Genomic DNA, 12,093 nt, shown 5'->3' with positions numbered 1-12,093 from the left:
AGACACTAATTGATTGATTAATTGAAGAGGAGAGCTGGTGCAGCAGGGTGGCCTGCAGAAGCTTCTGTCTTTCTTTGCCTGCAGGAAAGAAGCATGTGTCCTGCTAAGAGTTGCCATGGCAAGTCCCAGGACGAACCAGCTGCCACATGACAGGCACTGTCAACCCGCAAGACCCAGCAAGGGTTTTATGGGCATGTTTCTCTTCTCAACCACCCAGAAGGGAGTGCGCTCACAGTTGGGGAAATGGCAGGCTGGAGGCACCAGGAGATTCTTGGCCAAGATCACAGACTGGGACTTGATCCCAGGTCGGGTGGACTCCAGAAACTCTGCTTACAACTTCATTATAAAAGCACATCCTCATGATGTCACGTGGATGTAAATTGATCTCAGTGGGATTGCTTGGATCGATGGAGGCAGTCTGTACCTCCTGTGAATTTGCAATGTCCATCTGGGTATGCAAACGGAATGGTGACAATTACCTCGTGCCCACCAGTCTGGCAGTACTGCTGTCCACTGACCGGCTGAGGAAGCTGAGGCCCAGGGGCTTGCTCAAGGTCATGAAATCAGGATGGGGTGGGTTGGGAGATGGCCCACCCACTCGGCTCTCTGCTCTTTAGTCCATACAAAAGCATCACAAACTCCAAATTCTAGCCCTGCGCATGGTGATGCTCTGAAACCCTCTCCTCCAGGTCCCCTTTCTCCACTGATGTCATGGGGTAGCAGGGATGAGTACTGCTAGTTCTCCACCCCCAACTAGAGCAGCAATGAACCAGTGGACCTCCAGTCACCTCTACTTGCCACGGCAGTGCTCCGTGTCAAGGTTCAGGCGCATCTCTGTACTCAGTGCTCGCACACGTGGACTTCCGTGCCTTAGCCTTCACATGCTGCATGATCGCACCAGGGAAGACCTCCCACATAAAAGGAGGAAGCGTCCTGCGAGGTGTCTCTCCACCACAGACCCTCTTCACACGTGGTGTGAGTCCATCAGGTGTAGTCTGTCCTTCCTCACTGAACTCCTGTGTGCAATGATTGATGGGTGACAGACCAGAGGGCCAGCCCTGCCACTCATCCTTGTGAGCTCTTTTGATCTCCCAGAAACTCCAAGTGGCAAGGTGGTTCAAGGTCAGTTAGACTGCATGGGATCTTCTGTCAGCTGATGGTCACTTGGAGGTGGGGACAAGCGGCCTCCACGACCTTCCTCTCCTTCTGCTGCACCTATTCCTCAGGATAACCGTCTTGGTGACCAGTGTCCACCCTAAACCCTACAGCAGGCTGGTTCTGGGAAGAGCAGGTGGAATCATCAGAGCGCCCTTGTGGCCCTCACTCCCCGTGTGGGCTACTTCAGCCCCAGAGCAGCCTGCGTTCAGAGCAGGAGGCAGGGCTCCGCCTGCCTAGTGTGAAGAGCTCCGAGTGCCTCGAGGAAGAGCCCTAAAACTACAGGAAACCCAAGCTGCAAGGAGGGTAGGACCACTGCTTCCCGCTAGGTGGACAGGTGGAGGCCCCGGCAGCCAGCTCCCTCCAACAGAGGACTTCCCACTACGGCATGAGGCCAGTCATGTCCCCATTTGGCCCCTCTGTTTCTTCATTGCACAAGAAGAAAGACTCACAGCACTGTTCTTCCCCAGGAGTCAAACCTGGGGAAGAGATTTGGGGTCAGGAGGCATTGGAAAGTGGCCCCATGGAGCCCTGTGGGGGAGGGAGGAGGAGGTGGAGCCTGAGGAGGAGCTGCAACCACTGCGGTGACAAAGTCTTCTGCTGACCTCTGGGCAGCCCAAGCCCTGGGCCCTGAAGAGTTGAGCTGAGTGACCTGGGGCTTGGGGGCCTGGCTTTGTGCTCCCAGGGGCCTGGGGACAGGAGGGTGGCCTTCATGAGGGCAATCCTACAGTGGGGGAATTCACTGTTGAACATGGCTGCCAGCACTCCCTGCAGGTGAGGGATGAGACCGTCCCATGAAGGTGTCCTGAGTGCCCAGGACAGTGTCTGCCACACCTGGAATGATCACAAAGACCCTGAGCTGCGAGTCCAGGGAATCTCATCAGAATCTTATTTGACAATCACTTTGGTGACAGCGTGGAGGTACAGTCATTTCTCAAATAGTGGACTGACTCTCTGTGGTCCTCCTAGAAAAATGAGGAGCACCACGAAAATTCTTGCTCAGGTCATGATCCCATCACAGCAGCTGAAGGAGCAGCCAGCTGGCCGCAGAACCAGGTCCAGGGAGAAGAGTGGCCAACGTGGACGCGAGCCTGCACCTCCCGCCTGTCAGAGCAGTGCCTTTTCCCATCACCCCACTACCCTTCTTTCCTGCCAAGATGGGTCTGTGCTTATATCCAGGCATGGAGACAAATCAAACTTAACAGCAAGACTTTTAAAAGCCTTAGGATACGGTCTAGGGACAGAGCTCTCCATCCCTGGGGTCGAACCATAGAGAAGGCCCCGGCTCTGTCACCCACCAGTGGCACATCGTCGGGGAAGTCCTCACCTTCTGAATGCACCTTCTCTGCTGGGAACAGGGCCCAGTAATACCTCCCTTATAGAAATGCTGCAAGAACCCAGCAAACTGCGGTAGACAAGGTGCCCGGACTCAGCCCCTGAAACACCCTTTTCATTACCAGTGGGCACTGGGCGAGGCACAGGGAGGCATGGAGGGGGAGATGGGCACTCTCTCTGCCTTCACGGGCCTGTGTTAAACAGCTAAGGCTCACGGATAGGGACAGCCACTTTGAAGACAAGTGTCAGGAAGGTGTCATTAACTGATGAAATGCACAAGACATGGAGTTGAACCAATTTTGGAAGAAAGGAGGTGGACGACTGTGTGTTAGGTGGGCATTTGGCGTCCTTTCATGTTCTTCTTAAAGAACATCAGGGGGCTTCTCTTCTAATTGCCAGAGCAGTTCAGTGCGGCAGGGGACAGTTCCATTTCATGGAACAGGAACCAACTGGAGGAACTGAGGGACTTACCCAGAGTCACACCATTACACTCTCTTAGGTTTTTAATAATAAAAGGGGGATTACGTTATTCATATTCTTCACTTCTGGTGCTTTTTGACCCCACTGGCTGGAAGTTAGATCACACTAAAGTAACCCCTTTGAAGTGCACCGTTCAGTGGCAGCTAGTGCCTCCAGAGTATCGAATGACCCTCACCACTTTCCAGTCCCAAGGCGTCTTCATCGGCCCCAAACAGAACCTACCCCACCAGCAGCTTTGCCCCACGTCCTCCTGTAGCCCCGGCAGCCAGTGTGTGCCCAGCCCGTGGGTTCTCCTGCTCTAGCACCTCACACAGTGCAGTCACACGGTGATGGCCTTTGTGTCTGACGGCTGTCCCTTCCTAACACATCTCCTCCTTGTCTTCCCATGGCTGAATAAAATGCCACTGCAAGTCCACATCACAATCGTTTGTCCTTCCACCCACCAATGGTCACGAGGGTAGCTTCTGCCCTTTGCTTCTGTAGACACTAGTGTGCGAGGCCTGGTCTGAAGGCCTGGACGTGGAGTCCATGTTATGGGATGACTGTGTGACACCATTTCCCACGGCACCTGCACCCTTGCACATTCCCACCAGCATGGCTTGGAGGCTGTTTCTCCACTTGGATGTCGACACTTGGTCTTTCCACATGGACAGACAGACAAACAGCTGGGGGCTCCCTGTCCCGTGTGCTTCCCGAGGGCTGCACAGGAAGGACTTTGACCTGGGAACTTGGGCAATCATGTGGGCACGGGTGACAGCCAGGGAGAAGAGGCAGAGACAAAGAGGAGAGAAGGAGGGGAACTTCCTGGGCGGAGAGGAACTTCCTGGGCGGAGGGGACTGGAACAGATGTGGGAAGAGACGCTCATTGTCCACACTCTCAAGCAGACTCCTTGGTGCCCTACCTGGGGGAAGGCATGAATCATGGGCAACCTCGGGCGGCAGCGGTGGCCCCCAAGGGCTTCCCAAGAGGCATCTGAAGGAGAACTTGCCCTTGAGAAGACGCAAACTCAGATGTGTGTGCAGAAAACACACCAAGAGCATCTCCACACGCTGGATGTCCCCGGGCGCTGGACGTCCCCGGGCGCTGGACGTCCCCACACGCTGGACGTCCCCACTCGCTGGACGTCCCCACTCGCTGGACGTCCCCACACGCTGGACGTCCCCACGCATGCTGGCTCCCTTCAGTCCCGGCAGCTCTATGGAACAGGTACTTTCTCCCCTCCACAGGGATCCTGAGAGTGAAATGATTCCTAAAGGCACCCCCACCTCCTGACCCAGAGCTGTGGTTTCCCTCTGCTCCAACACAGCCACAGACAGGTCACCTGGTCGCAAGTGAACCTTATAGATCATTTAAAGGCAAGACGACTTGCTCATAGGACATGGCCTAGGGACCTTGCTCCCAAGAGAGGTCTGTGGACCCTCCGTGTGTCCTGGGAACTAGTGAGAAAGGCAGAAGCAAGCCCCTGTCAGCCCAGCTGATGGGAACGCCTTTGAAGGACCCTTGACCATCCCAATGCACCTGGCAGTTTGGGAAACATGTATCCACGGGTGTGGTGTTAGGTTTTGAGAGGACATTTTACCACTTTTTAAAAAAGACGATTGTAACAGGGATCATCTTAATTGGGCCTAGGATACAGATCCAACCACAGACTGGTCCAAAGTTCAAATTACCACCTAAAGGGAAAAAAAAAACCCAATAGATACTGACTGATAAGCCAAAGATCTTCAGACCTTTGGCAAAACATGATGTTCCATTGGCATGATGAGGCGCTACGGCTCGGTGGCATGTTTATAGAGTTAGTCCAGATACAGATCAGGAAATCATTCTGTTCTTTCGGATACACTGATTTACCTGTGTTCCTGACACGCCTTGACCCTAGATACTGTGAAAGCTTACAGAAAGCCCCAAAGGCTGCTCCTCCAGTCCTGTGTGTCCCGGTCCCTCCTCACAGAGGAGACCGCCTGTGGGGCCTCTGGCTCCCGCGCAAACTTGGGAGGCTCAGACCTCACTGCCTTCCATTCTCTGAGGTATTTTTGGATTTGATTAAATTCCTTTTATGACTCCCAACTCCGTGGTGTGCAAGGCTCACAGGTAACACTGAGCAGAGTCCCCCTGTCCCCATGATGGGGGATACAGTGGGTCACGGGTGGATCAGGCCAAGGACTAGACCAAGCAGCCAGCGAGGGGAGGCAGAGGTCGGGGAAAGAATAGCCCTGAAATGCTTCCCAGAAGGCTGGAAAGCTGTCCAGGCCCTGGAGTGGGCCAAAACCAGAAGTGGCTGTGCCCTGTATCAGCTGCGTCCATGATGAGCAAGCTGCGCCTGCCCCAGGTGACTTCGTGTTGGGTGGAACAACAGCTTTCAGGCCATGATCTGCCCTGAGTTCCTCCATTGAAAGTGCCGAAGTTCTCCAAGAGTTGCTTCACTTTGAACAAAAGTGCTAAGGAAGAATGACTCTATATCATGTTTGTACAAGAAAAACAGCCATCGGTTCCCAATACAAACATAAGGCACAAACTGATAAATGACTTATTAATATTGATTTTTAAAACCACCCGTTAACTTATCAAATTACGTCAGGAGCACAGAGACACGTGGACCTATGGCATCACCTTAGAAATGCCAGATGCAGGAGCTTATCAATCATACCAGATGTGACCCCTTACCTAAGACCCATAAGAGAAGGAGCACCCTAAGACCCGCACGGCTTGCTGACCACTCCCTGGCTACTATCAGAAGTCTTGCCCTGGAAGATCGCCTGAGCAAGGCACCGCCTGTCCCCAGGCTTCAGCTCAAGGTGGTGTCTCCTGCCCTTGGGGAAAGGTCCATTTCAAGTGGACACTTCAGCCTACATGCCAAATCCTGCCCCCAGGCCCTTAGCCCTGAAGCTGGGGACCTAAACCCCATCTAACCACCTCGACTCTGCATTTTTATCAGCCCTGGGCTTTGGCTCTTAGCTCTGTCTCTTGAACGTTTTCTGAGCCTTTCCACAACTTATCTATCATCGTGGGCAGCGTGATTGGAGTGTTAGGGACATTAGCAGTTAAGGTGCCTCGGCCATGCACCAGGTGAAAACAGAGTATTAGGGGAACTAAAGCCCACGAGCTGATGGAGCTGGTGAAATTATTAATATTCAAAACCGTCCAACGCCGTGGAAAGACAGGAGCATGTGGGTCTGTGTCAATGGCTCTGGTGACAGAGACACTGGCACATTCCTCACCCACTCAGCCTCCCGGCCTCATCTGTGACATGAGACACTGATGCTGAGCTCTGGGTCCTCATTTAGACATGGAAGCAAAGGACTGCGCCCTCGGTAGCCCCACCCCAAGGTGATGGTGTCAGAAGGCGCACCTTGGCAAAGTGGGCCATGAGTCCCAGATGGGATTAGTGCGCTAATTAAAGGGACCCAGTGAGCTGTCCCTGCCCTTCTGCCATCGAGGCCATGTGAGGAGGCACCATCCACGAACCAGGAAGCAGCCATTGCCAGACACCGAATCTGCCAGCACTTTGGGCTCAGACCTCCATGCTCCAGAACCGTGAAAAATGACTGTCTCTTGTTTGGCTCACCTGGTCTGTTGTAGCAGCCTGGATGTTTTTCACATGCAGAGGCTCAATAAAAGAGACCGTGCCTATTCGATTATGGAATAATTCATGGAGGAATGGAGACTACAAATGTCATGAATCTTTCAACTCTTACATAAAATTTGAAGTGATGATACAGTCATTACCCTGATTTGATCACTCTGCCATATATACATATATTAAAAGATTACATTTTACCTCCTAAGTAGACACAACTATTATTTATCAATTTAAAAACATGGGGTGGTGGCTCAGAGCACTTGCCTATCATGTGTGAGGCACTGGGTTCAATTCTCAGCACTGCATATAAATAAATAAAATAAAGGTCCATTGACAACTAAAAAAATATTTTTTAAAAAATACAATAAGGGGCTGGGATTGTGGCTCAGTGGTAGAGCGCTCATCTAGCATGGGCGGGACCCGGGTTTGATCCTCAGCACCACATGAAAATAAAGGCATTGTGTAGTGTCCATCTATACCTAAAAAATAAATATTAAAAAAGTTAAAAATACAATAAAACTTACAAAACAAATATTGGAAGGAATGTGGAAGAATTGGAACCCTTGTGTGCTGTTGGTAGGAGTAAAAAATGTTGTAGCCACCCTAGAAAATAGTTTGGCAGTTCCTTCAAAAGTCAAAAATAAAATTACCATATGACCAGGTAATTCCACTTTTGGTTATAGAATTGGAAGCAGAGTTTTGAAGAGGTATTTGTTCACCCGTGTTCATAGTGGTATTATTCATAATGGTCAACATGTGGAAACCACCCAAGGGTCAATGGATGGATGAACAGAGAAATAAAATGTGCTACATACAGACAGAGGAATATTATTCAGCCACAAAAGGAGGGAAATTCTGACACTTTTGCAAAGCAGAAGAGTCTCATGGACACAGTGTAGGTGAAATAAGCCACTCAGCCAAAGGCAAGTGCTGTGAGACTTCCCCTCCACGGGGTACTCAGAGGAGCTGAGGTCACACAGACCACGCAATGGTGGTGGCCAGGCTGAGGGAAGGTTGTTTGTGGAATCATTGTCCAGTGAGTATAGTAATTCCAGTTTTGCTAGATGCATGGGGTTGAAGTTTGCTCACAACATCAATCTGCTCAAAACCGGAAAAGAGTTATGATGGGGGCTACTCAGACTAGTACATTTTTCTACATATTATTTGAAATGAGTGACAGAAAAAGAAAAAGGTAAGTGACTCCTCCAGGCACTTAAAGTAACTTATATGATGTGCAGGGCTGGGCGAAGAGTGGCCCACCAGCCAGTGTTCGCCCTCTGGGACAAAGCCACCTACACAGACCTATACTGGGGGGTACTGGGAATCAAACCAGGGGCACTTTACATTGAGCTGCATCCTGAGTCTTTCTTTCTTTCATTTTAGCAAACACTTTAACCCTCCCATCTGTTAGCCCATCCCCAGCAAGGCAACGGGGGATGCATTCCCATCTAGTGATGCCGCCTGTCTGCCTTGGGCATTTGAGTACAAAACCTTTAGCCAACTCAGCCACCGGGGAGTGAGGTGCACCTCTGCCCCAGGACTGCCAGGAGCCCACCGACCTGAGGTGCTGTGGGGCGGGGTGTGGGGTGAAGGTGAGGTTCCTCAGGTGAATCCCTGAGTGCCTGGCCTGTGACAGTGTGAGGCTCCCTCCCCAGTGTGCGCGGGGACCTGATTTCTCTTGCCCTCCCCACTCCACCATGTGACCTTGCAAGTGTCCCCTTCCTGTTTGCTACTTTATTGGATCTTCACACTATCCCATTTAATAAGTGAATGGCAACAGAAATCGAGACCCACCCCAAGCTACAATTAGCCTGTGGATAAAATCGGAGTCAGCCACGTCCTCTCTGCTGGAACTCAGGGCCAGAGCTGGGTGACCAGCGGGCCCTGGAACTCCATGGGGCAGGTTTATCAGACACCAGCTGCCCCGGGAGGACTTGGGGGCTCCTATGTCTCAGCACCCCTTTTCCACCCAGCTGCTCTGCCCCAGCTCCGCAGGGGTGGTGACAATTTTCTTGAAGGGCTGCCCCTCCACTGCTGCTGAGGGGTGGGATATCGGGATCCCCTTTGTGGCCACATGGTAACAGCCCAGCCTCTGCAGAGCTGGTGCCCATGGCCGGCCTGCAGCCGCTGGACACACCCTGAGGCCCCCACCAGTTCTACTGAGGTGCAATAGTCCCCAGGTGTCCTGCAAGACTGTCCTGGAGGTGGAACAATCTGTTGTGCTTGGAACCCAGTGAGGGCTGGCTCCGGGGTGGAACAACCCCGCCCCACCCTGCCCTCCGCTCTCTCCAGGGGCTTCTCTGGAATCACCCTCCTGGGTCAGGAGCAGCTTGTGAGGTTTCCAGGAAACCCAGTGGGAGGCAGCGGGAGTTCTACTCTCCTTCTTAGTAACAGTGGTGGAAGGAGGGGAGCCGAGGCCGAGGAGAGAGCGGAGAGGGGGTGTTGGCTGCCAGGGCTATTAAAGAAGCTGGACAGGATGCGGAGCAGGATGAAGTGAGACGGGGCAGCGGTTCAAGGCGCAGACTTGGGAGCCAACCACTTGGGTTGGCGTCCTCTTCCAGTAACCGTGAGCCTCCAACTGGTCAAGTTACGTAACCTCCCAGTTCCTTGGCTGTGAAGCCTGATTAGTATTAAATGTGCTAATATTTGCCACACACCTTCAACAGTGACTGACGGGTCCAAATGGGACCTGTGCTTATTAAACATGCAAATCAGCACACAAGGCTCCTCACAGGGGATTTCCATGCAGGACTCTGAGAAGCTGTGAGTTCCTGTGGCTGCAGTTTCCTGAGCAGCTCGATGACAGGTTGCAATGAGTCTTTGAGCACCTGCAGGTTCTGACTGTGAGACTCTAAGCAGAACCAGACACTCGTCTGCCTCCAGCTCCTGTGCTGCAGAAATGTCTTGATATTTATAGGAGTCATGCCATGATCAGTCCCTGCAAGAGCCCATGAGGTCACAGAGTTTCCTTCTTGCTTCAGCTGAGAAAAAGAAGGCTCAGAGTGGTTGAGAAACCCGTTTGTGGTTGCAGAGTGAATTGCAGAGTGAATTCCAAGGTCATTGGGAAAGCACTGCCTGAAGTTTCTGGGCCGTGGGCAGAGCGCACCTGCAGAGAGCAGCATTGATATTGAAGATGTGGCCAGGAACTGGCTGCTTCCTGGTGACGTTGGGATTTGACTGTGTACCCTCCTGTGTGTGTGGTGGACTGTAATGAACAGAGTAGCAACCGCCAAATGGTCCAGGCAGCTGTGGGAGGTGGGAATGGCTCCTCTCCTGCCTGCTAGGGTACAGGTCAAATTGGACACACGGTGGGTGCCCAGCACAGCCTCCCGTGGCCATTGCAGGGTCCCCAACAATTCTGGATAAGTCTGTTTTGTTAGGGTTTTTGTTGCAGTATCCTGTCTGTATTCTCAAGAAACATCATGATTTATTAAGAGAAATGGTTGCATAAAATAGACAACATATGGTTTCTTTTGTCACCTTCATAGCAGAATAGCAAGGGGAGAATGTCAGAGGCTCTGAATTCCACTGAGGAGCTGGAGGGGACAGAAGGACATGGAGCAGGTGAGGGCCTCATGGGGAGGGGCCCCACACCCACCATGTCTCCCTTCAAACGTCCTAGCAGCTCCCTGCAGTCTGAGTCAGTGGCATTTGCTGTGAGTTGTTTTGACATTGTCTCGCTGTCACCAGAGAGTGGCACTGACACGCTCGCTTTTCACCTGGCTGTCACAAGCCCAGACACTGCTCAGGGGCATCAGAACTCTTGCATCTTGACACTGAACCCCGGCATCCACGGATTCCAGGGACCTTGCTTCTGCTTCTGGGGAGAGTTTGGTGACCCCTCCTGCTGGGCTGAGTGGAACATGGTGGTCCACCTACAAGGCCGGCCGCCTCTCCATTTCAGGTCTTGGTGGACAGGATGTGCCTCTGCGTGCTGGGTGAGTTTGTTATCCTGCTTAAACAGCGTCCCTCTGAGCATCTCAAGCCACTTGTGTGAGCTCCGGGACCCTCCGTGAGAAAGGAAGAGAGCCTGTGCCCTCCTGCAGCACCCGGGCAGGAGAGACCCACACCACAACCACCAGGGGACCGTGCTCCACACTGCCCCTCCTCACCCTCATGGAGAGGGGCAGTGTGGCCCAGGGAGGCCAAGTCCAGTCAGTACTGGGCACCATGGCTCCGTGTCAGGGACCAGGCTGACGGTGGGCACCACACACAGACCCGCCGTCAAGGAGGCCAGGTGATCTATGAGGAGGGCTAGAACAGGGCTACCTGGGAGGCACCTTGGGCAGCAGGTGGAGAAGTCAGGAAGACCGTGTGTGGCCAAGACTGTGGCCACTGCCAGGGGGACGAGGTGGCCCGCAGGGAAGGAAAGACACCGAGAAATGGTGGCTCGAAGGAGCTCAAGTAGGAGGAGCAGGATCATAAGGCCAGGTGGGGAGGGAGGGGCAGGACTGGGGACGGAGGGCTGGCAGGGGCTGTGCACGCAGGTCTGTGGGAGCCATGGGCAGGGGCTGGCACCTTCATCCTGCAGATGACAGGTGTCCTAGAAGACATCCAATGGCTAGATGCACAGCTGGGTGGGCTGGGTCTCCCCCTCCCCTGCTCCCTTCCCCCTCCTTCCTTCCTCACCCCCACCCCCTCCTCCTCTTCCCCTTCCTGATGGAGTGCAGCTATCAGTGTGATCCATTCCATCCCCCCCTCCACTGCTCCTCCCCCCCCCAGGCTGACCTCTGCTGAGTGTACTACACATTTATAAACACTCTGGGTCCCCGTGTGAAGGCATCCTTGTGAACGTCACAGAGCCACCGGGGATGTTGTGCCTGTTTGAAGTCCCTATTCTGCACAGGATCCTATGGCCCGGGACGGCAGCGCTGGCTGCAGTCAGCCGAGAAGGGTCCAGCAGGTCACGGAGGCTACTGGGTTTTGAGACAGGGTCTAGGTGGTCCCTGGTCCATGGGGGGTGATCTTAAGCTGCTGAAGCAGACAAAGGGAGGCCTGGGGGCAAGGCCAGGCCTCTTCTGCGCACCCCACGATGTCATTTTCTTCACACTGAGCTTGCTGTAGCCAGAAAACTTTATTTACAAGAAGCAGAAGCTAATCCTAATTCAAAAGGCGGACAAAAAGAATCCAGTGGAAAAATGTGGTTTAATTCATACAATTGCAGGAAAAGCTCAGCAACTAGATGATAATAATAAGAGAACCATAATAAACTACAGTAATTGACATATATTGAGCACCTGCTGTAGACCTGTTGTCATTCTAAGAAGTTCACATGTATTAACGTACTCATAGGAATGTAGAAAGATCCTGATTTTACAGATGAAGAAACAGAGAAGTTAAGTAAGGAACCTGAGGTCACGCAGCTAGGAAGCTTCAGAGATTAACTTGAACACACAAACCCTGGACTTGGATCAGGGATTCTTACTACTACTTTAAATTCAGGAAATGGGAAGTCGAGGTCAGATATGTAGATAGAATAAATAAAGCATAGTTTCCTCTAGTAAGTGGTCCGAGTGAACCCAGCTGGGGACACCTCAACTGC

The sequence above is a fragment of the Marmota marmota genome, unplaced genomic scaffold (assembly GCF_001458135.2).
Source record: "Marmota marmota marmota unplaced genomic scaffold, marMar, whole genome shotgun sequence".
In the NCBI taxonomy this organism is placed as follows: Eukaryota; Metazoa; Chordata; class Mammalia; order Rodentia; family Sciuridae; genus Marmota; species Marmota marmota.
Note: the sequence above shows the minus strand (reverse complement) of the source record.